Below are 18,222 nucleotides of genomic sequence, written 5' to 3' on the forward strand. Positions count from 1 at the left end.
GAGAATACATTTCTGCTGTCAGTCACCAAGGTTACAGTCATTTGTTACAGCAGCCACAGAAAACTAATACAAATCCCGTGATGGCCGGTGCTTTTCTCACTCTCGTTCTCCCAGGATTTGCACAGCGGAGTTTTCCAGCGGCTTCATGACATGGGATATTGGAACAAATTGAACGCAGAAGCCAATATGAGAACCCAGCTGTCTTCTATTAAGCCAGACATTAGGAGACCTGCAAAAACAGAAACAGTGCCACTCTTCTTACCAAATCTCTTTTGTTTTGGAAAATTGAGTTCTTTTTCATTTAAAAAAAAAAAAGTTACTTATGTTAACCTAAGGTGGAACTTTTTAAGATTTAATACATAAATCTTTTTCAGCATTCTCAGTTTGAATTTCAAATATAGTAAATATTGATAGCTCCATGCCACAAAAAAACAAGTTCTTTGGAGCCCTCGATAAATTTAAGAGTGCAAAGCCATCCTGAGATGAAAGCACTTGATTATGATCTTAAGTAGATCGTATCTCCCTCACTCTCTGGCCCTACCCCTGCAAAATGTGCAAAGACAGCCTGCATTTGACTGCAAAGGACAGAACACCCAACTCGAAGTGACTTACACAGCAAGAAAAATGTGTCATCTCACAGGCCAATGAGTCCAAAGGGTGGGCCTTCTGGGTTTGGTCAGTTCATTGGTTCAAGTGCATCACCACTTCCAACCACCATGTTTCTGCTGGTTCTGCTCTGCCACGCTTAGAGACCTGTCACCTCATGGTTACAGAAGGGCTGCAGCTGCACCAAGTATCATGACCTCACATAGTAATAGCCAAAGCAGGAAAAAGGAGATATCCTGTTAACCTTAAAAGTAAAACTGCCAGTTATTTTACAAGTAAAAATGGGTTTATTTTTAGGGAATAAATGGGAAGAGCAGAGAATTGCAATTTGGGACAAGAAAGCTATAGCAAAACCATAAACAAGTCCAGAGAACAAAGGAAAGGTACCCTCAAAGGAAAACAAAGGGGGAAGTAGGGAGGGCTATTATAAATAAGAAGTCTATGGGAGTACACTGGGAGTTCAAAGTCTAGTGGCTTTTCATTGGCTGAGTTGTGACAGTCTCCCATTGGCTGGGCTGTTGTCAAGATAAGAGGAAACCTTCCTCCTGCTGCAACAGCTAAAACAGTATTGACCTGCAGGGTCCTTCTCTGGCCTGCTGTGTCTACAATTGGCCCAAGTGGCAGGGCACAAGAGCTCCCCCTACTGGCGTCCCAATTCCATTGTTTTAACTTTATTTTAAGAGACAAAGAGAGCCAGGGAGGGGCAGAGAGAGAGAGAGGGAGAGAGAGAATCCTAAGCAGGATGTGGGGCTTGATCTCACAAACCATGAGATGATGACCTGAGCCAAAACCAAGAGTCGGATGCTTAACCGACTGAGCCACCCAGGTGCCCCCTCCAAATTCCACTTTAAATGAGGTTTCCTTTATTCAGTTTCATAATCCTTACCTTGAGCCTCATTTTAAGCCAAGGAGGGCCCCTTCCCTGATTTTTTCTCATGCTTCACTGGCCAGAATCGCAACACAGGCCCATCTCTGCCAGGAGAAAGGCATTATTGTGATTGGCTTAGTCTGGTCAAGACTGACCTCTTCAGAAAGATAGTCTCCCACGAAGACTGGAGTTTTATTAACAAAGAAAGGGGAGTCAGGCTGTAGGAGATGGTCATGACACCCACCATCGTGACACAGGGATTTAGAGTCTGTGGAAACAGGCAGCCACATTCATATCAACCTCGTCCTCCACTCATCAGGTATTTAGGCCACAGCCAGACATGAGCCCCGCTAAGGCCCTGCCCTCACTCCCATCCCCCACAGCAACACTAGCCCATGAGCCCCAGACCCATGGTACCTTAGTGCCTCGCACAGCGAATTAGTTCTCCGTGCCCTCAGCCAGTGACCAGCCCTCCAGTCCTGCCCCCTTCCTCTGGGGACGACTATATCAGAGGACTCATGCACCCTTCCTGGCCCCAGTCTTGCTTGGAGGCCACTCTTGTCCGTTTTGACAGGTTTTAAGAACTTTGAATGTCAGGAAGGTGGTCCTCCCAGGAAACACCCAGAGTGTTTTAGAAAATGTCCCATGTTTTTCACATTAACCTTAAGCTCTGCAGTCTTTATTTTTTTTTTAGCTCTGCAGTCTTTAAAATACTGTAAAGTTCTCCTTACCAGCCTATCACACACACAAACAGGTGCACACACACACAGACACACACACACACAAACATCCACAAACACACACACACACACACACACACACACACACACCAGGGTTAGGAATGACTCAGATTCTGGAATCTTTGTAATTTATCTGCTCGGCATCTTGGGCAGGTAACTTACCCACTCAGAGTCTATGTTTCTTTATTTCTAAAAAGAGGGTTATGATACCTATGTTTTAGGATTACTGAGGATTAAATGAGATGATGTATGTAAAGTCACTCATTGTCCAGACTCAGAAACTGTCAGTTGTCACACTCATTGCAACTCAACATCTGTACAGTGTTTCTAAGCCCACAGAGTGCTCAACCCCATCTTATCATCTGAGATTCACCGCACCCTAGGAAGCCACCAGGGCAAGGGTTATGCCCCCATGTTACAGGTGGGGCCGTTGAGGGCCGGAGGGGCCAAGTGATTCCGCCAAGGTCACACAGGCAACTCAAAACCAGTTCTAGTAGCCAGGCTCTCAGATTCCAAGCCCAGGGCCCCTCCCTGACCTCCAGCTGTGTGACCCGGATTGCTCAGCTCCCAAATGCCTGAAAAGTTGTACAGGAATCAAGTCTGGGCCTTGGTGCCCACGTGGCCAGGAGTAGCAAGAGTGGCTGCAAATACCCAGGAGAGGGGAAGAGGGAAGTCGCTTCCAGTTCACAGCCCATGACTGGAGAGCAGTTTCTTAAAGGACCCAAGTAAGGAGAGACCTTCCAAGAATGCAAACCCAGAATACAGAAATTAAAAAGATGGGCACATTTGACAACATAAAAATACTGATCTCTTGTGAGGCAAAAGATACTATAAGCCAAGTTAATAGACAAACAATAAATTCAGAAAAATATTCGTGATGCAGAGGACAAAGGGTTACCAGCTATAATATACAAAGAGCTCTTACAAATTGAAGAGAAAAGGGCAAACAACCCAAAAGAAATTATGGCAAAGGACATGAATAGGCAATTCACAAAAGAATGAAGCCAACTGGCCACAAACAAATGAAAAGATGCTCACACTCATTAGTGGTCAGGGAAATGCAAATTAAGCTGACAATGAGATATCACACAGGCAAATTTAAAAGAACAGTAACCAGTAATGCAATTGCTGGCAGGGATTTGGAGAAAGCTACATTCATCTGTTGTTACTGAACAGGCAAATTATTGTAATCTTTTTAAGAAGAAAGCTGGCTACAGGAATTAAAACTTCAGGAGTTGTATTAAAATTTTGCATTAAAAAAATATATATCTAGGGGCGCCTGGGTGGCTCAGTCAGTTGAGCTTCTCTCTTTTTTTTTAATGTTTATTTATTTTTGAGAGAGAGAGACACACACAGAATGCAACCAGGGAGGGGCTGAGAGAGAGGGAGACACAGACTCTGAAGCGGGCTCCAGGTTCTGAGCTGTCAGCACAGAGCTGGACGCAGGACTCGAACATGAACCATGAGATCATGACCTTAGCTGAAGTCAGACGCTTAACCGACGGAGCCACCCAGGCACCTGGAGTGTCTGACTCTCGATTTCAGCTCAGGTAATGATCCCAGGGTCATGAGGTCGAGCCCCACATTGAGCCCTGCACTGAGCGTGGAGCCTACTTAAGATTCTCATATTCTCTCTCTCTCTCTCTCTCTCTCTCTCTCTCTTTCTCTCTCTCTCTCTCTCAGTGTGCCTGGGTGGCTCAGTCAGTTAAGGTCCAACTTCTGCTCAGGTCATGATCTCCTGGTTTGTAAGTTCAAGCCCTGCATGGGGCTCTGTGCTGACAGCTCAGAGCCGGGAGCCTGCTTCAGATTCCATGTCTCCCTCTCTCTCTGTCCTTCCCCCCCCCCTCCCCCCGCTCACTCTCTCTCTCTCTCAAAAATAAATAAACATTAAAAAAAATTTTTAATTCTCTCTCTTTTCCCCCCTGCCCCTCTCCCCCACTTGTGCTCTCTCTTAAGTGTGTGTGTGTGTGTGTGTGTGTGTGTTTGTGTGTGTATTTGACCCAGCAATCCATACCCTAGAAATCTATCTGATAGAAATGAAACTACCATATTCTAAGGACACATGACACATTATTATTCATAATAGCAAAAAAAAAAAACCCACCTTAAAACAAAGCATGGCAGAGACTGGCACACAAGGAAGACCTTGTTTTCCAGCCTCCCTGGCATTTTGGTTGGGACCACGTGACTGGGTCTTGGCTAACGGATTGAGGGGGAAAGAGATCTCCTCTGCCTCCCTGCTCCTGCAGTTAACTGAGGAGACCCCATGATTGGCCATGGAAGGAGCGGGAGCCCCGAGTCCCTGTCTGGAGGACACCACCCCAGGGCTGCCCGACCACGCTGCCCTGGGACAGAACAAGAAATAAACTCTGGTGGTGATAAGGCGTTGCAGTTTCTGGACGTCCACGTGGCAAAGCCTGGCACGCTTCAATGCGCAGGCTGGGTGTCCGTCAGTAGGAATTGACGGACCAAATGACGGCATAGCACACCCCAGACTCAGCCTGCACGAAGAATACATTCGAGCTTGACCCAGGGAAGGCCACAGCAGAGGAGGAGAAAAGCGACATGCAGGGAAGCGTCTGCAGTGCCTCCTTTTGGCAATCTACACAACAATCGAGGAAACCCTCTAACCGCGCATGCGTCCCGTGCACCTGCACGCGTGTGTTCTGCGTACGTGTGGCCCCCTGAGAACGGACAGGAACACGGAAGGATCCTTCCGGCTTGCAAGCATGAGTTGGAAGGGAGAGGGAGAAAAGAAGGCGGGGGAAGCCAGGCAATAAAATGGAAAAAGCACATTACCAGTTTGTACGACTACATTTTTGCATTTATGAATGGCAGATGTAAACAACAACAACAACGTTTCCGTATTAGAGAACAAAACCAATCTTCTCTAGTTCAAGGGGGAAAAAGGTGCTCAGGTAGCTGGTGCATGTAGAAGAGAAAGGGCTATATAAGCACCAGGAGCGGGATTCAGGAAATCTAATCCCGGCCTCAAATCCAATCATGCCTCTCTGAAGGAGTCTGGTCCGGACATCTCCCAGTTTGAGAGGTGGCTAAAAACAAGGAGAGAGGAAGGTAACCAAACTCTAGGAACCATGCTGGTGTGGGAGCTGGAGCCAGAGGGTGGGGGCTGCCTCCCAGTCTTCTGAGAAAATAGGCAGCCTTCAAGTCAGCAGCACAAGAGTTTAGCCAGCATGTTGGGGAGAATCTTCTGGGACACAAAAGACCTTAGAAATTACTAGAGTCCAAAGTCACAAACCAGGAGCCCAGAAGCCAAATCCAATCCATAGTCAGATTTTGTTTGATTTGCACAGTGATGTCCAAAGAATGCAAATTGATTGCCAATACACTTGAATTGGCAGATTTCTCTCCCTCTCTCTCTCTCTCTCTCTCTCTCTCTCTCACGCACACACACACTCCAAATTTAGTATCTCCAGCTTATAGTGAAAAAAGTCAGATTGTCTGGCCACATTCCTAAATGGCAGCACTGGCCCAGGAGCTGGGGAGTGGCTCCCCACTGCAGACAGAGTGTGAGTTCTTCGGTTTGCTACAGTCCCCACGGTGCCCTGCTGCTGCACCCACTTATATATTAACCAGCCAGCCCCGAAGTCACATTTGTGGGTGTGACTCCATACCTCCATCAGGTGTGACCCCTCCTACCCACCCGCTCTGGCTAAACAAAGTGAAACTCACATTCTGTGGGCTTCGGCACAAGACAGACGGGTCCAGACTCTGGCTCTGATGCCCCTTAGTATCTGCAATGCCTGGGCACCCTGTCGGCTTGGCTAAGCTGGAACCACATCGTCCCCGTATTTCCAAATGGCTCTGAGTTAGCATTGGCCGAAACAGACCTGTGGATGAGCTGCAGAAGGTGGAAGTCTAGCACAGCCATGCTCCCGAGGCCAGTGTAGGGCTCCGGGCCCTGTGGCCACTTAGCCGTGCTACCCCTGAGCCACTGCCCCACCCTGGCTTCTCCAGCAACTTCCAGACCTCCTCCAGCCTCTCCCAGTACTGGCCGGGCTGTGGTGCAATTTTCTGGCGAAGGGCACCAGCTTCTCCTGTGGGTCATCCACGGCACCCAGGTTGGAGAGGATGAGAGACAGGCCCTGCATCCAGTCTGTTCTTGCAGCCATCCACACCCAGCTTTCCTTCCCGGGAGGCTCGCGGAGAGGGACTCTAGGCTCAGCCCCAGACGCAGACGCAGACGCCTGCGTGATGCTTATGGTCCAACGCCCATAATAAATCCATTTTCTGTATCACTCGTAGAGGTTCTGCTTCCCTGATCCAACCCTGACATATCTGGGTGATCTTCGACAAGTTACTTAACCTCTCTGAGCCTCACTGCCCTTGTGCTGAAATGCCAATGATAACACTACACGTTCATATGATTATAGCGAGGACGAGACGGGCAAATGTATGCAAAGTGCTTTGCTGGCAGGTAGCAAGTGCTCAATAAATGCATGTACTTTAAAACGACAGTGTGTGTGTGTGTGTGTGTGTGTGTGTATGTATGTATGTATGTATGTACTTTATTGTTTTTTAAAGTAGGCTCCAGGCCCGGTGCAGAGCCCAACCCAGGGCTTGAACTCAACAACTCTGAGGTCAAGACCGGAGCCAAGATCAAGAGTCAGACACTTAACTGATAGGTGCCCCCCACCTGAGTGTTTTTAAATAGGAGCTGTGCGTTTACCTGTATGACCTTGAGAAAGAAAGAAACTGAAGACACCTAGTCTGGTCTCTCATCATCTAAAGTAACAATACCTCTGGGGCGCCTGGATGGCTCAGTCGGATAAGCAACTGACTTCGGCTCAGGTCATGATCTCACGGTTGGTGGGTTCGAGCCCCGCCTCGGGCTCTGGGCTGACAGCTCAGCGCCTGGAGCCTGCTTCGGATTCTGTGTCTCCCTCTCTCCCTGCCCCTCCCCCACCCATGCACGGGCGTGCACGTTCTCTCTCTCTCTCTCTCTCTCTCTCTCTCTCTCTCTTTCAAAAAGAAATAAACATTTTAAAAAATTACAAAATACTTCTTTCACTTACATTTAGTACAGCCTCTCTTAGATAGGGTCCCCGGGGACCAGACAATGAAATGGAGATCTGTACAGGGGTCAGGAATCATCCCAGAACCCCCATCCTGAGGCTAGTGAGGTCAGGGTTGGGCAGAGGGAAGGCCGGGCTGCTGTGCCTGGAACAGAGGCTTCTGCCGACCCCCAAGGGAGCTTTGGCGTCCCAAAGGCCTTCAGAGCTGTCACAGACATAGGCAGGCCCTGGAGGCCTCATGGTACACTTGGACCACCCCCAGAGAGTGGGCAGAAGCAGGGGCAAGGGTGCTCCCCACGGTCAAGGGGAGGGACTCACCGGAGCCGGCGGTGCCAGCGCTCTGAAGCCGAGGGCGTGAACCGCCATCCTGCAGGTGCTCTGGGCAGCACATCACAGCATCTTACTAGACCCGATGTCTTTTAATCTACTGACCATCAAACAAGATTAAGGGACGGCTGTTTATAAAGTCAGACTCACTGTCTTGCTTACTCTGCATCTCACTGCCTGGCAAGGAGACACCTTGAAAACTTTGTGCCCTGAGTGGGAGATTCTGGTCCGTGGGGGGAACGGCTGAGAGGCAGATCCTCTTTGCAACAAGAATGTGCCACTGATCACTGGGGTCCACAGTCACCCAGCTGAGGGTAATAATAATCAGCATGGGAGACAGACATGGCCTGACCATCTGAGCCGGCCAGACTGTGATACGTGCCACAGCAGAAGGTCGAGCCCGTGATCTTTTCCTCTCACCGGCGTGCCACGAGGGCACGGGCTTTGCTTTCCTTGTTGCTGGGTGGCCTGTGCATGGCACAAGACCGGCATAGAGTAGGTCCTCAAAATGCATCTGTGGAATTAATGACAGAACCACTGGATTCAGTCTTGAGCTGCATTTAAAAGCCCGTTCCTGGGGGGCCTGGGGGGCTCAGTCAGAGGAGCGACTGACTCTTGATTTTGGCTCAGGTCATGATGTCACAGTTCGCAAGGACGAGCCCTACATCGGGCTCTGTGCTGACAGCATGAGCCCGCTTGGGATTCTCTCTCTCCCTCTCTCTCTCTGTCCCTCTCCTGCTCGCATGCACTCTTAATCTCTCTCAAAGTAAATAAACATTTTTCAAAAATTAAAAAAATAATAATAAATAGAAAATAAAATAAAAGCCCATTCCTCTTTTCCTCCTTATCTTTGTATCCTTGTACAGATAAAAGACACAACAGGTGCAACCAGCATTTTCTCTGCAGGATGTGAAAATGCCTCTGCTCATTCTGATCGCACCCTTTGCCCACGTTTCCCCCAAGTCCAGAAATGTGCTGCTTCTCTTCCTCCTGTAATGCTGAGTTCCCCTTCCTACAGGAAGTTTTCCACCACTATGTGACCCGCCCCCCAACACACACACACACACACACACACACACACACACACACACCTCCCTAAAGAGCAACTGTGGTTTCTGAAGGTCAGGACAGAACAACCAGAAGGAAAGGCTCAGAGTCTCAGCTCCTCTCTTCCCACCTCTGTCTCCACAGGTGTCCGCCCCCCGTGTCGCCACAAACCCACACAAGGTGTTCTCCTCAGATCTGTTAGAGTCGTCCAACCAGCCGTAGTGACTGATTTCAGGATCTGCATGTGATACGATTCTGGCCAACGAGACCTGAGGAAAGGAGGCTGGGCCTTTTGTGAAAAGTTTCCTCACTGATGAAATGAGATGTACAGGAAGAGACAGCCCCTTTCAGGGGCCAGATATTGTTACATTTGGAAGGGACCCAGGACCCGTGGCTGCCATCTCGTGCAGATGAGAGCAGCCAGCCTGAGCGAGCAGATACAGAAGAGGATTCTGAGTAACTCGACCTGACTGTAGGGACAGCGTGGCTACCCTCCTAGACCCCCTGGGTGCCTTCTGCCTTCCCGTGCAGCTGTGCCCCACTCCCGGCTTCTCTGCTTTGCTCCTAATGGTTTGCACCTGCAACTTCCTTCGGGGGCCTGCCTTTGCGCCACTGGAATCACTTGCTCGCAAAGGAAGGGAGCCATAGTCCGTGCCGGGGGGGGGGGGGGGGGATGGTGCTTTGCTCTCTCCTGCTGGACATGGCCAAAGAAGCCCGTGGTCCCCCTGTCACCGGCAGTCTTCTTACAGTCATCTGGCTTTGTAGGTAGGAGGCAGCAGTAGAAAGACAGAAAGAATGATATTGTTGAGCTGCTGATTATCATGGGCACAGCCCACCCTATTTCTAGACTTCTGGGTGGGTGAAAGAATAAAGCTCCTGGCTCTTGAAGCCAGCTTGCGGAGGGGGGGGGGGCGGGCGGGGGGTTCTGGGGCATGCAGCCAGAGAATTTTAAGTTACTAAAAGTCATACTCTTGTTAGCATGACTGCTACACACACACACACACACACACACACACACACACACAATGCATGCACATACTCAACGATATGCACAAAACTGCAAGATCAATTTTCAAAAATCCAACCACTTGCCTGCACACCAACCAAACCGATTTGAAGTAGAATAGCACAACCACTGTGGAAACCAGTAGGTTCAAAAAATTAAACATGAGAATTATCATTTGATCCAGTAATTCCACTTCTGGGTATATACCCAAAAGAATTGAGAGCGGGGACTCAAATGCCTATTTGTCCACCAATGTTTACAGCAACATGACTCACAACAGCCAAGAGGTGAAAATAACCCAAATGCCCAACAACGTCTGAATGGATAAACAAAATGTGGTACATCCATACAGTAAAATTATTCAGCCTTAAAAAGGAATGAGATTCTCACACACCTGTTACAATATGAATCGACCTTGAAGACATTATGCTAATTGAAATAAGTCCGTCACAAAAGAACCAATATTGTCTGACTTCATTTATATGAGATACATATAATAGGCAAACTTACAGAGATAGAAAAGAGAGTAATGGTTTCCAGGGACTGGGGGGAGAGGGGAACGGCGATCATGTTTAGAGGGCCAATTTGGGAAGAGGTAAACATCCGGGACATGAATGTGGTGATGTGGCAATGTGAATGCACTTAACGCCACTGAGCTGTATACTTTAAAATGATCACAATGGTAAATTTTTATGTATTTTACCCCAATTTTTTCTAAAGATTTGAAAACCTATGAGAGAAAAAATATTCTCTTCACAATGACAACAACACACAAGCCACCTTGGAATAAACCCAAAGCAGAAATTCACAGGACTCTGGAGAAAGCCATAAAACTTCACTGAGGAGATGTAAAAATTGATCTGAATAAGTGGGGATATACCATGTTCATGGAGGAAAAGACCCAATGTCATAAAGAGGACAAATCTTCCCAAATTAACCTATGATACAATGCAATTCCAACCCAACAGTATTTTTCATTGAACTCACTAAGCTGTTCTAAAAATTCCTATGGAGGACCATAACCCAAGAACAGCATACACCCAAATAAGTACACAAATTAGAAGTGAACAACTCAATGAAGTTTTACAAAGTGAACACACCCAGGTCACCCAGACCCAGATCACGAAACAGAATACTGCCCCAGAAACTGCCCTTTTACCTCCCTGCAGTCACTACCATCTTTTTTTATTTACTCATTTTTAAGAGAGCGGGGAGGGGCAGAGAGAGAGAGCGACAGAGGATCTGAAGTGGGCTCCGTGCTGACAGCAGAGAGCCCAATGCAGGGCTCGAACTCACAAACCGCGAGATCATGACCTGAGCCGAAGTTGGATGTTCAACCAAGTGAGCCGCCCAGGCGCCCCAGTACCATATCTAAGGGTACTCCACTCTCCTGGCCTCTATCCTAATCAACAAGCTTTGCCTGGTTTTCAACTTTCTATACCTAGAATCATACCACATGTACTTTTTGTATCTGGTTTCCTTCACTCAACATATGATTGTGCAATTCATCCATATTGTTGCCTGAGTTGTTGATCGTTCATTCTCACTTCTGTGTAACATCCCAATGTACGACTATCTCACCACATATTTATCCATTCTACTCTTCACAGGCATTTGGGGAGTCTCCAGCTTGGAGATTTCACAAAAAGCATTCTGATACTTGTCTTTTGATCCACATTTATGCACAAATTTGTTGAGCATATTCCTGAGATTGGAACTACTGGGTTAAAATTTTTTTTAATGTTTGTTTATTTTTGAGAGAGAGGCAGAGAGACAGAGTGCAAGTCGGGGAGGGGCAGAGAGAGAGGGAGACAGAATCCAAGGCAGGCTCCGGGCTCTGAGCTGTCAGCTCAGAGCCCGATGCGGGGCTCAAACCCACAAACCGCAAGATCATGACTTGAGCCAGAGCCGGAGGCTTAACCGATTGAGCCACCCAGGCACCCCAAGAACAATTTTTAAAAGAGCAGAGGATGTTTGTGGTGGCTGGAGTGGGGGGGGTGGGTAGTAGGAATGGGGTGGTCTTGCCCTACTGGAGATCAAAGTAAATTATAAAGCTATAGTAATTAAAAGGCACACATACTAGCACATGCTCAGATCTACACACACACACACACACACACACACACACACACACACACACACGAGCACACGCAGGCATGCCTGAGGTACTCATGTACAGGCATACATCCATACACAGGCATGCACTCCCACCCCACATACTCCACGAGTCAGCAAAGACAACTCACGGCCGGACTTCCCAGACCAGATAACTGACTGTTGCGGTCCCTTTCAAGTGGTATCAGAGCACAGGCCTGCAAGTATCCAGGAGACGGCTGATGGAGAAGGGGAAGAAGAGAGAGCGCCCCCCCCAACCCGCCCACCGGCTTTAAAGGGAGAACAAAGTGAGCGGGATCAGAGGGTGCAAGGTGATGGCAGCGATGCTGAAGCCATTTATCACTGCCAGATGTGTGAAGGGTCAGGCTGCGGGGCCCACTGGGAGTGCCAGCGGGGGTGCACGGACCCCAGACACAGCGAGAAATAACCTGTCCAGTTGGCGAGGGACCAGAGAAGGGCTGCCAGGACTCTCTTCGTAACAAAATGACAATGTGCTTTCTTTTTCATCCAGGCCAAAAGGGGCCGGGGGCCAGGGCAGAGGCAGCGACAGCTTAATAAAGGGCCGTCAGTCAAAACTCTAAAAATACCCTCCCGCTGCCAGCAGGCTTACTCCTGCACCCGCCTGCCGGCTTCCTGCCGCCTGAGTGGTCCTTTGGGGACACATAAGGACAAATGTTTGCCCAGAGAGACCTGGTGTCCAGCAGCACACATGGTCCCACTGTGGCATCTGCCCTCTCCCCTGCCCCCACCCCTCCAGAACCCTCTAGCGGGCACACCCCCGGCCAGAAAGGGGCTCACGAGGGTCCCGGAGAGAAGGCACACCTCCGCTCTGGCTTCTCCATCCTCTTGGAAAACGCGAACAGATACCTCTCCTTGCAGGTGGCTCTCGACCCCAAAGCCAGCCAAGTTTCACAGGGGATCCTGGGGACTGCCAGTCAGACGGGGGTGGCACCACAAGCTTCAGGCGAGCTTCCGGCCTGCGACCAAGAACCACCTCTGCTTCTGCCAGATTCCCAGTTTGATTGGGGAGGATCAATCCCTGTCCTCGGGAAGATCCCAGAAGCACAGCCTCTGCTCTGGAAGCATAGCTGGTCTGATGGAGAAGGCTCAGCTCTTGCCAATCCGATGAAGGAGGTGCAGCTTCCCAAAGACAGGTTCCCACACAGTGGCAATAGCAGACTTTTAACCAGATGTTAGCGTCCTCAAACTTTATTACGTGTCCAATTCACCAGGGATCTTTTAAAAAACAGATTTCACTCTGCAGGTCTGGGGAGGGGCCTGAGATTCTACATTTCTAATAAGATTCTGATGATGCCAGGGCTCCTGGTGGTACCTGAGTAATGAGATAAGAGATGAGATGTACCCAGGGTGTAGACAGCTAACTTCTATCGGCTGTTCTGCTGACAGAAAGAGCCCTGACCTGGGGCTACCAGGGAGGGCTCCTTGGAGGGAGTAGGGTAGAATCTGATGGATAGAGGGAGAACTCTGGAGCCAACTGGCCTTAGGTTCAAATCTTGCTTCTGGCATTTATTAGCTGTGTGGCTCTGGGCAAATTTCTTGACCTCTCTGAAGTGAGGGAAACGGCCACGCCCACCTCACAGAGTGGTGTGGGCAGACGAAGCACTAGCACACGCCTGGCACACGCCTGGCACATGGGAGGGGCTCGAGACACGCCAGCCACTGCTTCTATAATAAACTATAACCATTGTGCCCACAACGGGGAGGGCCGAGCTTCAGAAAGAGCTGGAAGAAGGCTGCTCCTAAAGGCAGGGATGCAGAGAGGCCCTGGGAGTCAGATGGCCACAGACGTGCCGTACCAGCCCTTGATCTTTGTAAGCCTCAGTTTCCTCCCCCTGTAAAATGGGGATCCTAGCATCGCCCGTCTCTAGACGCAATGAGAGGTCAGGAAATCACACTGACAGCAGAGCACACAGTAGGCGCTCCGTAAAGCGCTCTCCGGGGTGGGGGGCGGGGGTGGGGGACCGCGGTGCGAGGGGCCGCCCGCCCCGGGCCTGGGGCCGGCCGAGTGCAGGAAGCCCGCGCGGCCGCCCCGCCCCCACCCCCACCCCCACCCCGAGGCCGCCTTTGAGCCCGGCGCCGCGCTTTGAAGTCCCAGATGGGCCGGGAGGAAAGAGGATCCCCACGCCCATCCCCCAGCCCGCACCTGGATAAACACGCGCCGCCGGCCCCGCCGCCAGCCCCGGACCGACGGCCTGGCGGCAGGGACGGCCAGGCGGCCGGAGCGGCCCGGCAGCGGCTCACTTCAAAGCGCCCGCGGCCGCCAGCGGGAGGGGCCCTAATCAGGCCCGGCTGCCGCCGCGCGGGCGCTCCGCCCAGCCCACCCCGCCCCGCCCGCTCGGCCCGCGCCGCCCGCCATCTGCTCCGCGTTAGCGCGCACGCCGGTGGGGGCGGGGACGCCGCGGCGCGGTCGCGGGCCGGCGGACCGGCGAGGCTGAGGCGGTCGGCGTCCCCTGCGAGTTCCTGACATCGCCACTGCATTCATTCCGTCGCGGATTCAGCAAGTACTCAGGGCGTGCCTGGTGCGGGTGGGGGGCAAAGGAAATACAGTTCGTTCATTCGTTCATTCGTTCATTCATTCATTCAACGAATATTTATTGAACTCCTACTTCTAACAGAGCCTAGGGATACAATGCATTCATGCATGCACATGCATTCATTCATCCGATAAACAATTTTTGAGCGTCTACTATGTGCTGAATGCTGGCCTCAGGTTCATGTCCCTCCAGCCCCGCTCCCTGGCGGCACCGAGCTCTCTCTCACCTTCATGTGCTAGCACTTGTTCTCTTTGCCTCGAATGCCCTTCTCTGACCTGAACAAACTCCTACTCATCCTGCAAGAGCCCAGTTTTTAAAAGTTTCCTCCCCATCTCTCCCAGTCCCCATCCTACACCCACAGCGTGCCTCCCTCCTACTAGAGAACATATAGCCTTGACTGACAGCGATTTATTCCTTTGCAGGATCTGTGTGCCTTCCAGACTGACAGCTCCAACCTCGGCCCCACCTATCACCAACTGTGTGGCTCTGTAACCTCTCTTTGCCTCAGCTTTCTCATCTAGAATCAAGAAAGGACAAGATCCCCTTCGCAGGGTTATGGGAAATAAGACAGGTCAAACACAAGGCCAGGCCTGAGCAACAGCCTGGGAAAAGGCAGGAATGGTGATCTGATTCTCTCTTACAGTCCTGTGGCTCCAGGAATCACAGCTCAGTTCATGCTCCCTCCTCCAGGAAGCCCTCCTGACCTCCTGAGAACAGGTTTCCTTCTGCTGAGATCCCTGCCAGTTTGACTCAGCCTGCTGGCTACTGGTATCCAGGCTCTTCCGGCTGCTTGGGACCTACCAGGCCAGTAGGCTGAGCTCCGTGCTCCAGAGAGCAGGGAGCTCGCATTGTGCATCTTTTCTCCCCCTTCAGTGCCTGACACATTACGTAGCATGTTGCACACACTAGATCCAGTAAATCAGGGTGCCTCTCAGGCTCCTGCTCTGCCCGGTAGGGAGCTCAGTCTAGTAGATAGGCCACTCGGGTACTGGGTTATAGCCCCTAGGAATGCAAGGAGGTGCCTGAAGCAGGAGCTTCACCCACCACAAGCAGGAGGTGGGGAGTCACAGGCTGCCTGCCCGTGCCAATCTGTGGGCTGCTAAGTGCCCAGGAGCTGAGAGTAACCAGACCTTTGGCCGTGAGAGCCACTGAGGACTTCTTGGAACCCTGGGGAGTTCTAAAGAGGCAGCCTCAGAGATTGAGGGCGGGACGCCTGTCCAAGAGGCCAGCAAGCCAGAGCCACCAGAGTTCCCAAGGAGTCTGAATGAAAGGGACTGGTTACCCAGAGACACTGGCAGGCATACAGACAGTCAGAAAAAGCACTGACAGCCTTGGGTCATGACCCATCTTGCGCTCTCAGGCCCTCTGCTTCCTGCCAGCTCACAGTCTCTGTCCCTGATGTGGCCTCTGTCTCTCTCGGCCTATTGCTCACCTGTAGGGCAGTGGGAAGGAAGTTGGTAGATGAGGTACTGGGAAAAGTCCCAGCACAGGGCCTGCAGGCCATGAATGTGCTGTGGGTGTTTGCGGGGGAAGGGGTGGTTTTGTTTTTAAGTCCTAGACTTATGGTGAAACGCCTGGGTTCAAGTCCTGACTCAGCCACTCTCTAGCTGGAGGCGAAGTGGGGCTTCCCTGAGAGCATCAGAGAAGACAGGACAGCGAGTCCTCCGGAGGCCCCAGAAGCAGAGTGCATGGACTTGGGCCACTTGCCCAGGTGCCCCAGATTGTCCTGTTGGATTCTGTCAGGGGAATGCCTCACTTTGGTAAGCTGGTTCCCATGCAAGATGGAGCAAAGCTGCATATTCTGGACTTTCTGTGGGTACAGGCTTCTTAAAGGGGTCAGCACCTTGGGGAGCAGATCCCAAGGTGAGCATTCTAGCCCATGCAATGCATTCAGGAAGTGAATCAGGGAAGCAGGGTGGGGGAGGGCAGGACCAAGCAAGGTAATTTTTCGGGCCAGCCCCACAGAGGGCAGCTTCTACCTGATCCCACAGGGAACTCTGAAGGGCCCAGGTGAGGCGAGTGAGCTTTCACACACCTGCTCTAGCGGAGGACAAGCTCCCAGGCACTTCAGACTCTCCACGGTGTAGACAGAGAGCTGCCGCCCCTAGGAGTCCTCCAAAGGAGAGCCAGCACAGAAATGGGGCTCGGTGCCCAAAAATGATAAAAGGGACCCAGATGACGGTCCACTAACCCAAGATCTTCTTTGATTCTGCCCCCTTTGAATACTTTCTGGAAAAAAAAAAAGCCTCTGGGGGCAAACCCAGGGCATGGCAAGCATGAAGAGTTCTCCGGATGTTCAGGGCAGGTCCAAAAGGTCTGATGGACCTGGGGCTCGAGGTCAGGGCACCTGATACTGTTGAGCAGGGGGCCTTGGCGCATGTGGCCTGAGGCGATGATTCACAGAGCCATGATTTGACCCCGTTACTGCCCAGTTGAAAGAGGCATCCTCTCAAAGTCAGGAGACGCCAGGGCTGGAGGGCCCAAGAGTGCCACATCTAGCACTGCCATCTGCCAGCTGTGTGTGCTTGGGCAAGTTAATTAACCTCTCTGAGCCTCCGCTTCCTCAGCAGGGAATGGGGATAATTATAACAATTACTGAGCACTCACGATACGCTAGACACTGTGCCGAGCTAGTGTTAGACTCCTGGGCTTCCCAGGACTTACATCTCATTTTTCACAGGGAGGGGGGCCTATGCAAGCTTACCAACCAACCAGCTATTTCAAATTCCATTCTCATCACCAAAGAAAAAACTGCTTCTAACAGTCCTCACGCTAATACACAAATTCTTGATGTTGATTTTGATAACGACACTGGAAGCGTGGATTCCTGATGAGGACCCTTCATATATCACTTAACCATCCCTGGCAGGGGCACCATGTGCAGATGTACAAGTTGTACACTGTACAACTCCAGCAGGTACCGTGACAAAACCATAGGATGAATGGCGCCCTCTGGAACTTTGCACCTACTCCCCCACAGCCCGGAACCCAACAGGTTGGACTCGTGATTTCGGCAGCTCCTTTTTCTTTAATGTTTATTTATGTACTTTTGAGAGGGGAGGGAGGAAGAGGACCCCAACCATGCTCTGCGCTTGATGGAACCGTGAGATCATGATCTGAGCTGAAATCAAGAGTTGGACGCTCAACCGACTGAGCCACCCAGGCACCCCCTGATTTAGGTAATTCTGATGCTGACCTCCACCCCCTAGGAAGTAGACTTATCTTGTGTTCGCACATTAATCACATGGATAAGAACAAAGCATTTTTAAGGTAATCACACAGGCAAGAGAGCAAGTACTTAACCCCAGGCTTGGCACAGGCCAAAGTCAGTAAACAGTACAGTTCTTATAGTTTGCCTCCAGCCTTTTTCTGCCCAAACGCCGGCACTGGGGTGAGCTTTCCGGGTCCCAGCTCCAGTTTGGGGAACTTGTAGGAGACCCCAGCAAGCTAGGACTCCCCAGCCCGGCCCCCAGCTCCCATTGAGAGTGACCCCCAGAAGTCAGTCACTTCCCCAGAGGGGAGATAGGGTTGGGTCACGATGTCCCTTCTCTTCTCAGGGTTCAAAGCTGCCGCCAGCCCCCACGTGGCCAGCTTGATTTGTTTCTTATCTTTAATTTTTTTTTTTTAATCGAGCAGATCCCCTCCGGTTACTTTTGGTCAGCATCTTACAGCATCTTTGGAGCGGGCAACAAAAGCATTCTTTTTGGAGCCTGCGGGGGGCCCAGGGCAGAGCCACTTCAAAGGGAATGCAAAGCGGCAGGCAGCGATGTCCCTGTCATTGTCCGCCCCTGCGTGTCTGCCCCCCATTGTCCTGAGGCCGCCCTGAATAGGCAGGCACAAAGGCCACCGTTCAAAGTGGGCACCCCATGCTCCATCAGAAGGCCAGCCTTTGCCTCTGCTCTGTTCCCTGCACACACACAGG

The sequence above is a fragment of the Lynx canadensis genome, chromosome E2 (genome assembly GCF_007474595.2).
Source record: "Lynx canadensis isolate LIC74 chromosome E2, mLynCan4.pri.v2, whole genome shotgun sequence".
NCBI lineage: Eukaryota > Metazoa > Chordata > Mammalia > Carnivora > Felidae > Lynx > Lynx canadensis.